We start from the raw sequence: 10,915 nt of genomic DNA on the forward strand, positions 1-10,915 counted from the left end.
AAAACTTTTTAGTAATTGGTTAATTTTATCTGCCTGTGAGATTTTGTATCCTCCCCTAGTTCTATCTATCTTTAAACCAAGATATTGTCTGATTTCTCCTAACTGTTTTATCTTAAATTACTTCTCTAACAGTGATATTATTTTAGTAGCTTCTTGTTCAGTTCTGGTGATTAATGCTATGTCATCAGTAAATAATAGCAACAATGAAATTACACCATTATTTTCTCTTTTGAACAAACATGGATCAGCCAAACCAGCTACAAAACCTATCTTAGTTAATTCTTTAACTATACATTGGTTCCACTCATATCCTGATTGCTTCAAGCCATAAAGACTCTTTTTCAATTTCCAGCAATCAGTTGTATTATCATTTTTGAGACCTAAAGGTTTCTTTAAATATATAGTGTGTTGCAATGGTGCATGCAGATATGCTGTCTCTACATCCAAATGATTTACAATATATTTCTCCTTAGCTCCCACATGTAAGCTGTAAATCATGGTTTACAGTTGAATTGCTAGACAAAGCTAAACTAACATTCTTCCTAGCCTTCTGGTATTTACTAGTATTCTGTTGTTTTTCCTTCTTACAGAATTTAGCTATATGTCCACTCGCCCCACAAATTTTGTTATTCGTTCTGAATTCTTCTAAATAATTGAATCACGGGTGGAATTCAATTTTTTTAATAACCGGTTCTGTGGGCATGGCTTAGTTGGTGGGTGTGGCTTGTTGGTCATGTGACTGGGTGGGTGTGGCCAACTTGACATCACTCATGTCAAGGGGTGCTTTTCCTCACCTGGCCTCTCATGACAGTGGCAATGCTGCAATGGTCATAAGTATGAAAAATGGTCATAAGTCACTTTTTTCAGTGCCATTGTAACTTTGAATGGTCATTAAATGAACTGCTGTAAGTCAAGGATTACCTGTACAAAAATACAAAAAGCTTCTTTGCTTGCAAAAAGCTGTCCTAAATACCAATCGTTAGATTAAAAATACCTGCAAATTGGAATTACAAATCAGGCAGGGTGCCAAAGCACCTTGAGGAATTAAAATAGTTAAAATGCAATGATAACTATCAGCAACTAACTCTTGCTCATAAAGTGAAACCCAGAGGTCATTTAAGCTCTCCAGAAAGAGCACACCCAGGAAAAGCAATCCTTAGACCCATTTGCACCACTTAAAGGTACTAGCTGATCTCACTCACCTTACAAGATATCCTAAGAAAATCATCCAGATTTAAGAAAAGGTCACATGCCCCCCAGAAAGGCAGTAAAAAAATCAGTGCCAAGCTTAAATCTTGCCTCTTGGAAGTACACCCCAAAAGGACAGTGTCAGATACCACTAAAGCAGTGAAGGAAGACCCCCTCCCCAGATAGAAAAAGAAACCATGAGACAGGAAAAAATTCAAACACAATCCAAATAATTAAATCACAACAGTAGCTGTTGCTTTTTGAAGCTAAATAGGGAAAATTATCCCATCAATAAACACAGGATTAACCATCACCAAGCACAGAATTAACCTTCACCAAAACCAGTCTTAGACCAAAACTCAGAAACGGTATGTAAACTCATGTTTGAATGTCAATCTTTCTAGTTAGCCAAGAAGCCTTGCTGAATGTCACTCATCTTGGTTCCCTGTCATTAAAAGCTTCTTTCTGACAGCTCTGCTTCATTATTCAATTATTTCTTCAAAGTGCTGATTGTCCAGGGAAGTATTTCCTCCCAACAGCAGTGTAAAACAACACTTAAAACAATCCTTCCCCTTTAAGAAAGTCAAGCTCCGGAGATGGCGTACTGGCAAGAATGTAATAAGGGTGGAAAAGAACAAAGGGAGATTGCTTCTAACTGCCGGTTCTCTGAACTGCTTAGTAAGTTAACAAGGGGTTGTTGTAAGTTAACCAGTCAGAACCAGTAGAATCCCACCCCTGAATTGAATCCTATCTATTTTTTTAAAAGTATCAAATCACAAGAAAAACTATCCTTTGCATAAAACATAGTATAAGTATTTACTAAGTATTTACAATAAGTTTGTTAAATAATTAAATAAAAATATTTGGAAACATTACATGTACTAATATTTATCTTGTGAGGAAAATTGATAATTTAAAAGAAAAAGAAAAAAAGCAATCTGATCTATACTTGGATATCCATTTTCCTACAATCTACACTGAAGTAATAATGAATTTTATCTTTTAAAAAAAGTCAATGGAACTAATATCTACATAGAAATAGGTATTTTACCCTATGTCATTACCTATCTTGAGTCTTAAATAGTTATAAATGCAGTAATAAAAATGAAGTAAAAATAAGCACAAAAACATCTCATAGTAAATAAGGCGTAATGAAATGATCCTAACTTAAGCTTTCAAATCTGAGCTACAAAAATCCAGACAACCACTAAATGGCAGCAATTTAGGAGAATTTTTCATAATGATGTTAACCAGTATGAATCATTAATGGCATAACCAGAAATGGCTTTTGATCCTCATGGGACATTTATTTGAATGTATTAATCATTAATTAATAATTATACTCAGTATAATCAGTATGATTATAATTTAGTGTTATAATAATATATAGATATCTTGAATGTATGTATCTCTCTCTGTGTGTATCTACTATGTCTATCTGTCTATCTGTCTATCTGTCTAGCTATCTATCATCTCCACAGTGAATTAGGATTTTGGATGCTGTTGTTCAAATCCTTGCATCATTACAAGAAAACTTGAAGCCTAGCTGGGTAGAAAGTATCCAGCAATGATATCAGTTTGTGTCCCATGTAGCTGAAATCTCTCTTTTGCCTCATATCATTAAATATTCATTTCATAGTAACACTGAGCTAGATGGATCAATGGTGTGATTCGGCATAAAGCAACTACATGTCTTCCATCTTACAGATTTCTGTAAAGCTCCACTCTATATGAGAGCTGCTTCTTTTCTGAATTTCAGCCCAGCTGGGATATGACAACTCTCATAAACTTGATTTTGCAGAAGAGAGCCCAACTGAGAGTATTGTCTGTCTGGGAACTTCAAAAGCTGCCCATGTGTTTGTTTTTCTAAGAAGCCATCTGTGACAACAATCAAACGTTCTGAGAGACACTCTATTCTTATTTAGTCATGCCTTACTCCTTTTGCTTGAAGAATGTGGCAGAGAGAGATAAGATCAGAATTTATTCCAATATGCCATGTGCTAGAAGATGAATGAGCATATTTCTTGGTAATCCATCATTGATCCTTCTTGCCTCTTCTCAGACAAACAAACACAGGTCTTGGATGAAAATCAAGCTTGAAAACATTTTTTTAAACAAATGAGCAAATGGTATTTTTCTTTAAAAAGAAATAGAATGTTCAGAAATGGATGGAAATACACAAAGAGAGAGAAAAGAGAGAGATATATATACATACTAACTTGAGTATTTCATAATTTCTGAAAGAGTCTTAATTATAAAGTAAAAAAACATTATTTCTACTTAAAGGAAAAGAAGGAGGTATGTGAAAATTTATTCACATTTAAAATGACTTTACCTACAGAGAGTGAAGAAATTATAAACCTAAACAGCACAATGTTAAGTAATAAAGAAGAGAACTAATGACAATAGATTGAAATGCATATACTTTCTTTTTATCATCGTAATTTATAATTGCTATTGAGATATAGCTTGCTATTTTTCCAAGATCACAACATATGGGCCCCAGATGATACTCTGCTTTATTATTACTTATATGGTACAAGTAACATCTGGTTAGTTTATACATCACACTTCATAGTAATTTAGGGAAATAGTTTTCCTCATACAATGGGCTGATTTGTAAAATCATGTTGTCAAAAGAAATGAGGTAGGATGATGAAGAAAGGAAAACTTATTTTGTGCATGTGAGTGGTACCCTCCCCTTATAACCTAGCCTGAATCACAGTCGACAAGCAGTGGTCTAAGACCATACACAACCAGGAAAAGCCACAATGACACCATAACATACATGACATAATTTATTCCCTTATCTCCTGTGCCACTGTTATCGGTAGGAGAGGACTAAATGACAAGTAAAATGTACCAGACAACCAATTTTTCTGGAGCTTTTTTTTTTTTTTTTTTTAGCAATACATGAAATAATCATACTTGAAGTAGCAATCAGCAGTTTAAAATGACTAGTGGACATCTCCAACAGAATCCCCAACTCTGCAAAAGCTGTAACAAAAATATCTCAAGGAGCAATTCATGCTTTATGCCTGCTGCCTCACTTAGATCCTGCTCAGAAACATTCTTTGGATACTCTAATCTAGTGAAGGGGTAGAAGAACAAGGGATTGTGGATGTCTATGGAGACTCTCCATCATCTATGTCATGGTTGTTCACAAGGTGCTTCTTCAAAAAGCAACTGGCCTTTTTTTTTCCTTTGAAGACGTTTCTTGTCCCATCTGACATTCTGCTTCAGAACTGAAGAAGCTTCTTGGATAAGAAGTGAAACATCTTAAGGAAAAACAAAGTCTACTTGCCTTTTGAAAAAGCACCATTGGGACAAGGGAGTTCTATTTATGAAATACCATTTCTAGGAGGAAACACCTGGTGTTCTCTGGCATTATTGCTCTTCTTCAGGACTTTTTTTCAAGTTCTTTTCTCACTCTTGGGACAATGCCTTTTTGGAGTTCTCACTACACACATGCTATATGAGGTAAGGGGGACATGGACCAGTTGGGAGGTCTTTTCTGTTGTAGTCCCTATACTTTTGGATAATTTTTGCTTTTTTAAGGGAATGTGTGGATGACCTTGGCGAATGATGAGAAGAGATGCTGCCTAGGAAACAATCAAGAAGAGAAGAAGGATCCTCAGTGGCTTAACACTCAGAGGATGAAATTTAGGAAGGATGTTCTGTAATTGATCAGGCAGTTAAAAGTGGCACTGGGATGTTTGTACTTTCAAGCTTGCAAAATTCTGTTAATGTAGCCTTACGATAGACTAGATTTAGCTCATCTAGTTGTATTTCCTGTATGGTTCATTCTCTTTCAGGAAGACATAAACTTTCTTTCTGCTTGGTAGAATCTCATGCCTTCCATCAGTTCTGTAAAGTAAAAGTGATTCTGCAGTATCTCCTCCTCTTCAGATCTTCACTAAATCTTTTCTGATCTCATCCAGGTGCACTTGGAGACTTCAAACTTCTCTCAATACAATCCTTCAACAGTGCAATGCTGTCTAGTTCATCTCAGTATCTAGCCAACATTATTCTTTACTAAAACTAATAATATATTTTCAAAGCCAGGGTTGTCTAGGTCTATCTTGGATTGTAACCTCCTCCCAGTTTTTTCCAGATCCCAGATGTATTTGTTTATTTTAAGTCATTGCCTTTTGTGATAACTCAGGAGCTATTCTTTTTATTTTATGATAATATTCTTTCTATGATGTCATCACAGAAATGATGCAGTTCAAAGCAAGGTTTTCAGGGCAGCAGGAGAAGAATGGTCATTCAAGCACCTCTAGAGAGTGCCAGTTGAGGAGATAACAGACTTGTCATACTGCCTGATTGGAGGCTACCAGCCTTCAAGATAAATCAACATGAGAAGAAAGAGGGAATGTCTCCTTTGGCTTGTTCCCATAGCTTCTTACCTTATCACTTTCCCTTTGCCTCTCTTTGCCTCTCCCATTTTGTGGGAGAACCTCCCCACTGCTTGTTTCCCTTCCTTAAGGTGACAGCTCCTGCAGCCTTCCATTGTACATCAGATGTTACCTCCTAAGGATTCAATTAAGCAGCCACAAACTGCCTTCTGACTGATGAAGATGTACAAGCTGGGTCCTTGAGGTGGACTCAAAGTACATGGATGTAGTTGGTAATGGAGATAGTCATCAGGAAGTAGTGGTGGCTGTGTTGAAGAGAAGACAGTGAGTGAGCAGCACCTGAATACCAAAGGAGAAACAACAGCATTGTGTTCTCTGTGTAATAATGTTATGCAAATATCATAAATCATAGTGGAATTTGATTTGTTGCATATGAAGTCCCTTTCATAGAGATTTTCAATGTGTAAGATACAGGTGAAATTCAAAAAATTAGAATATCATGCAAAAGTTCATTTATTTCAGTAATACAACTTAAAAGGTGAAACTAATATATGAGATAGACTCATTACATGCAAAGCAAGATAGTTCAAATTTGTCATAATTGTAATGATTATGGCTTACAGCTCATGAAAACCCCAAATCCACAATATCAGAAAATTAGAATATTATATGCAATCAATAAAACAAGGATTGTACATAGAACAATATCGGACCTCTGAAAAGTAGAAGCATGCATATGTACTCAGTACTTGGTTTGGGCCCCTTTTGCAGCAATTACTGCCTCAATGCGGCATGGCATGGAAACTGTCAGCCTGTGGCATTGCTGAGGTGTTATGGAAGACCAGGATGCTTCAATAGTGGCCTTGAGCTCTTCTGCATTGTTCAGTCTCATGTCTCCCATCTTTCTCTTGGCAATGCCCCATGGATTCTCTATGGGGTTCAGGTCAGGCAAGTTTGCTGGCCAATCAAGCACAGTAATCCCACAGTCATTGAACCAGGTTTTGGTGCTTTTGGCAGTGTGGGCAGGTGCCAAGTCCTGCTGGAAAATGAAGTCAGCATCCCCATAAAGCTCATCTGCAGAAGGAAGCATGAAGTGCTCCAAAATCTCCTGGTAGACGGTTGCGTTGACCCTAGACTTAATGAAGCACAGTGCACCAACACCAGCAGATGACATGGTTCCCCAAATTAACACAGACTGTGGAAACTTCACACTGGACTTCAAACATCTTGCAGTGTGTGCCTCTCCATTCTTCTTCCAGACTCTGGGTCCTTGGTTTCCAAATGAGATTCAAAAGTTGCTCTCATCAGAAAAGAGGACTTTGGACCATTGAGCAACAGACCAGTTCTGTTTTTCTTTAGCCCAGGTAAGACGCTTCTGATGCTGTTTGTTGTTCAGGAGCGGCTTGACAAGAGGAATACGACATTTGAAGCCCATGTCCAGGATCCATCTGTATGTGATGGCCCTTGATGCACTGACTCCAGCCTCAGTCCACTCCTTCTGAAAGTCCCCAACACTTTTGAATGGCCTTTTCCTGACAATCCTCTCCAGGCTGCGGTCATCCCTGTTGCTTGTGCACCTTTTTCTTCCACACTTTTCCCTTCCACATAACTTTCTATTAATGTGCTTTGATACAGCACTTTGGGAACATCCAACTTCTTTTGCAATTTTCTTTTGAGGCTTTCCCTCTTTATGGAGGGTGTCAGTGATGGTTTTCTGCACAACTGTCAGGTCAGCAGACTTTCCCATGATTGTGATTCCTACTGAACCAGACTGAGAGACCATTTAAAGGCTCAGGAACCCTTTGCAGGTATTATGGCTTAATTAGCTGCTTAGAGTGGGACACGTTGAGCCTCGAATATTGCACCTTTTCACAATATTCTAATTTTCTAAGATTGTGGATTTGGGATTTTCATGAGCTGTAAACCATAATCATCTCAATTATGACACATCATGGCTTGAACTATCTTGCTTTGCATGTAATGAGTCTATCTCATATATTAGGTTCACGTTTTAAGTTTCATTACTGAAATAAATGAACTTTTGCACGATATTTTATTTTTTCGAGTTTCACCTGTATATCTGAACAGCCTAGCTAGTTATCAGAAATAATTAAGCTCCAGCAATTAGGTTGATGATAGAACTAGTTAAATATTTTAAAATATGTTGTTATTTTACCACAGACCTTCTCCTGATTTTTCTCAGTCTGGAATGATTAACCCTATTTTTATATTTATAAATAAATATATTTGTTTATATGTAAATGTATAAATGTTGTTCTACTTTTCTTTTGTCATCTTATGATTTTAATGCATATTACATCAATGTTCATTCAGTGAAAAAGTATTTCATAGATTAACTAATCGAAACATAGATTAATGAAAATAATCTGATGAAATGTAGTCTGGATTCCCAAGAGGGAAAGGCTGCATTCCAGAAGACCAAGAGAAATTTAGATAGGTTGGAAGACAGAAAGTCAAGATAATTCCTCTCTACCAGTAGAATTCTTAGAGTATTTCCTTAATGATGCAAGTAATTAATTTAGTTTGGCAAGATTTTTATCTATAGTTGAAGAATAATAAAGATAACTGATAAGAAGCAACATTGTGTGTTCTTCTTGGTTTCTGGGTTCTATCAAATACTGTAGTAAGTCACAATAACTTTTTACATAATTGAAACTCTTGCCTTCAAATGTTAATTCCTTCCTATGATTACAAGCCTACCATTTAATCAGCCATATTATAATGTTTCCTTTGTAATTGTGACATTTCAGACAAATTGCCAACTTTTTGCAGTTCTACCTGATCACAAAACATTTGTGGCAAAAAATATGGTAAATCTTACTTATTTTAATTAAGTAACTTCCCCTCCTCAAAATAATTATACATTTGCAACATCTTATTGTAGCAGAATTTAAATACTTAATTAACAGATGCATTAATTTTTTATGCTGAGTGTTTTAAGGTTAAAACATTGCTGTTTAATATGTTAAATGACTTCTCTCATAAAATTAGTTAAACATATTTAATGAAAATTAAAGTCATTTAATTCAATATAACTAATTACTTCCAATTAACAGAATTCAGAGAACTGAGGGCAGATGTCTACTTTTTACCTCCACCATCAACTGCAATCCCTTGAAAAATTTAATTTAAAGGTCAAAGCACTTTTAAGAATAGTGTATGGTTTTGGAATAGAAGAGGGAAGGCTGCAACTGCAGAATGGAAGTAGGGCTCTAATCCAAGCTGAACTTTGGACTTTATGCCACCTTTCTCGTACCATATTGCCTACGCATTATCACGTTGCTTGAATAAGTGATGTATAGTTAGCTACTTAATTAATAATTAGTTAAATATTTTAACCATGTCTAGAAGAGCTGAGATAATTGAAGAGAGAAAAGATCTCAAACTTCCTTTCCCATTGATTTCACAACTGTGCTTCAGAACAAACAGCATCTCTGCAGCTCTTCATACCAACAACATATTGACTTGGGTAAGTGAGAGCAAACTTTGGGAACTGAATGTGTAGCAGTGCATAAACTTGCTCTTTTATATATAGGCTTCTGCTTTTTGCCAATAAGCATGTTCTCTCATAATTTGTTAAATAGACTTCAAGAGTATTGGAACTAGAAGGTTGGGATTTTCAGTGGACTTTCAATGAACATCACTAAGTCTTGAAAGCAGTTGTAAGGAAGTTTTGGGTTAAGGATGGAGTTAGGTTTAACTTTATCTCCATTGATATCAGTTATGTTGATTATGATTTCTACTAGCCATACACTCAACAGTAATGTGAAGGAGGCCTACATGCATTCATGCTGAACTATATATTAGAACTCTTGAAGCCAGAAAGAAATCATTAGCCAACGGGCCACCACAACCCCAAAAGCAAATTGTCTTCCACACAAAGACAGGGAGGGAAAAGGGGCAAACCGTTTGCAGGTTATTTATTTATGTGTTTTCACAATTCAGGTGAAACATGCAACTGAATAGAAAACAACATTCTTCACATTGAGACCATCTGATCAGCATCTTGTCCCGCTCACTTCATTTCACAAACCACATTATACAGAAACAGATCATCAGAGAAAGAGGAGGACACACAGTACCTAGGAATAATTTTTGAATATTAAAAAAGAGCCCTTGTAGGCCAGCAGTGGCCTAGCTCAGATTATATGAGAAAATACTGATAGGGTTTTTTTGGCTAACTTTATTTTTAACTTGTTTAATTAAGAAGATTTTTAAAAAGATTCTATGTATAATTTGTATAGGATTTAAAGCTTAGAAATAACAGTTTGTACACCAGGGTGACTTTGAATAATTGTTCAAAGGGACATTAAGTTGCCTTCACAAAAATCAGCCTTATGTAGAAAAACCTGACAAATGCTTAACTCACACACACAAAAAATATTGCAAGCCCTTTTAACTTTTAACCCAAATGCACGGAGACCTGGCATTGCATATTAAGCGGTATAATGGGTAATTCGAATGCTATTTAAATATTTCATGAGGAGCACCTGGAATATTTTTCTTTCTTCCTCTTTGTGAAGGCATTGATTATGGTCAATCATAGACATTGTTAAGAATAAATTAGTACCACATTCTTGTCCTGGCACTGACAACAAGCAGCTGCCAAAGCTACACAGAAGAATATGTGTTGTAAGAAGGACAGCATATGGTTTTGTTGAAACAGCTACATAACACCAGGGTAAATGTTGGCAAAGTAGCTATTTGAGCAGGTAACTAACCACAGATGGTTATTGCCTGACCACAGTTTAATATAAATCCAGCCCTTCTTAACACAGTAGATTCATTCCATTGTTTTTAAATTATGCTTTTAATCTGCTGGAAAATTTAATTGGAACTTTGTTGTTAAGTGAAAAATTACATGACAGCGATAGACTTAAGATGTCACTTCCGTTGTGGTTTTTGGTCACTGCAGGTTATGACCACAACTTGTGATTACTACTGGCTTCTTTATAGAGTCTCCGTGTCAGAAACTGGTTGTGAAGTGCAGAAACTGTGATCATGTGATTGTGTGATGCTATGTTGATTATAAATGCTCTCAGGTTACAAAATGCCTGAAAGTTGATCGTGTGAATGTTACATAAATGTGAAGGCTGGTTTTAAAGTTAATTTTTCAGTGTCACCACAACTTTGAATGGTCACTAAACAGGGCAGTCTTTAAGTGAAATCTATCTGTGTAGTGTTCACAATCTGGGTGGGGGAGGAACATGCTATTATTTAAAGAGACGGGTACAAGGTAGGCGCCCTGTGTAGTCCACAGTTCCTTTTTGTCTTCAAATCTGAAATGTTGCATGACCCCATAGATGTATTTATACAGAAATAAATAAATATAATATAAATAATATAAA

Source organism: Notechis scutatus, chromosome 2 (assembly GCF_049901735.1).
Source record: "Notechis scutatus isolate UNSWTSFEM ecotype Mainland chromosome 2, rNotScu1.2, whole genome shotgun sequence".
NCBI lineage: Eukaryota > Metazoa > Chordata > Lepidosauria > Squamata > Elapidae > Notechis > Notechis scutatus.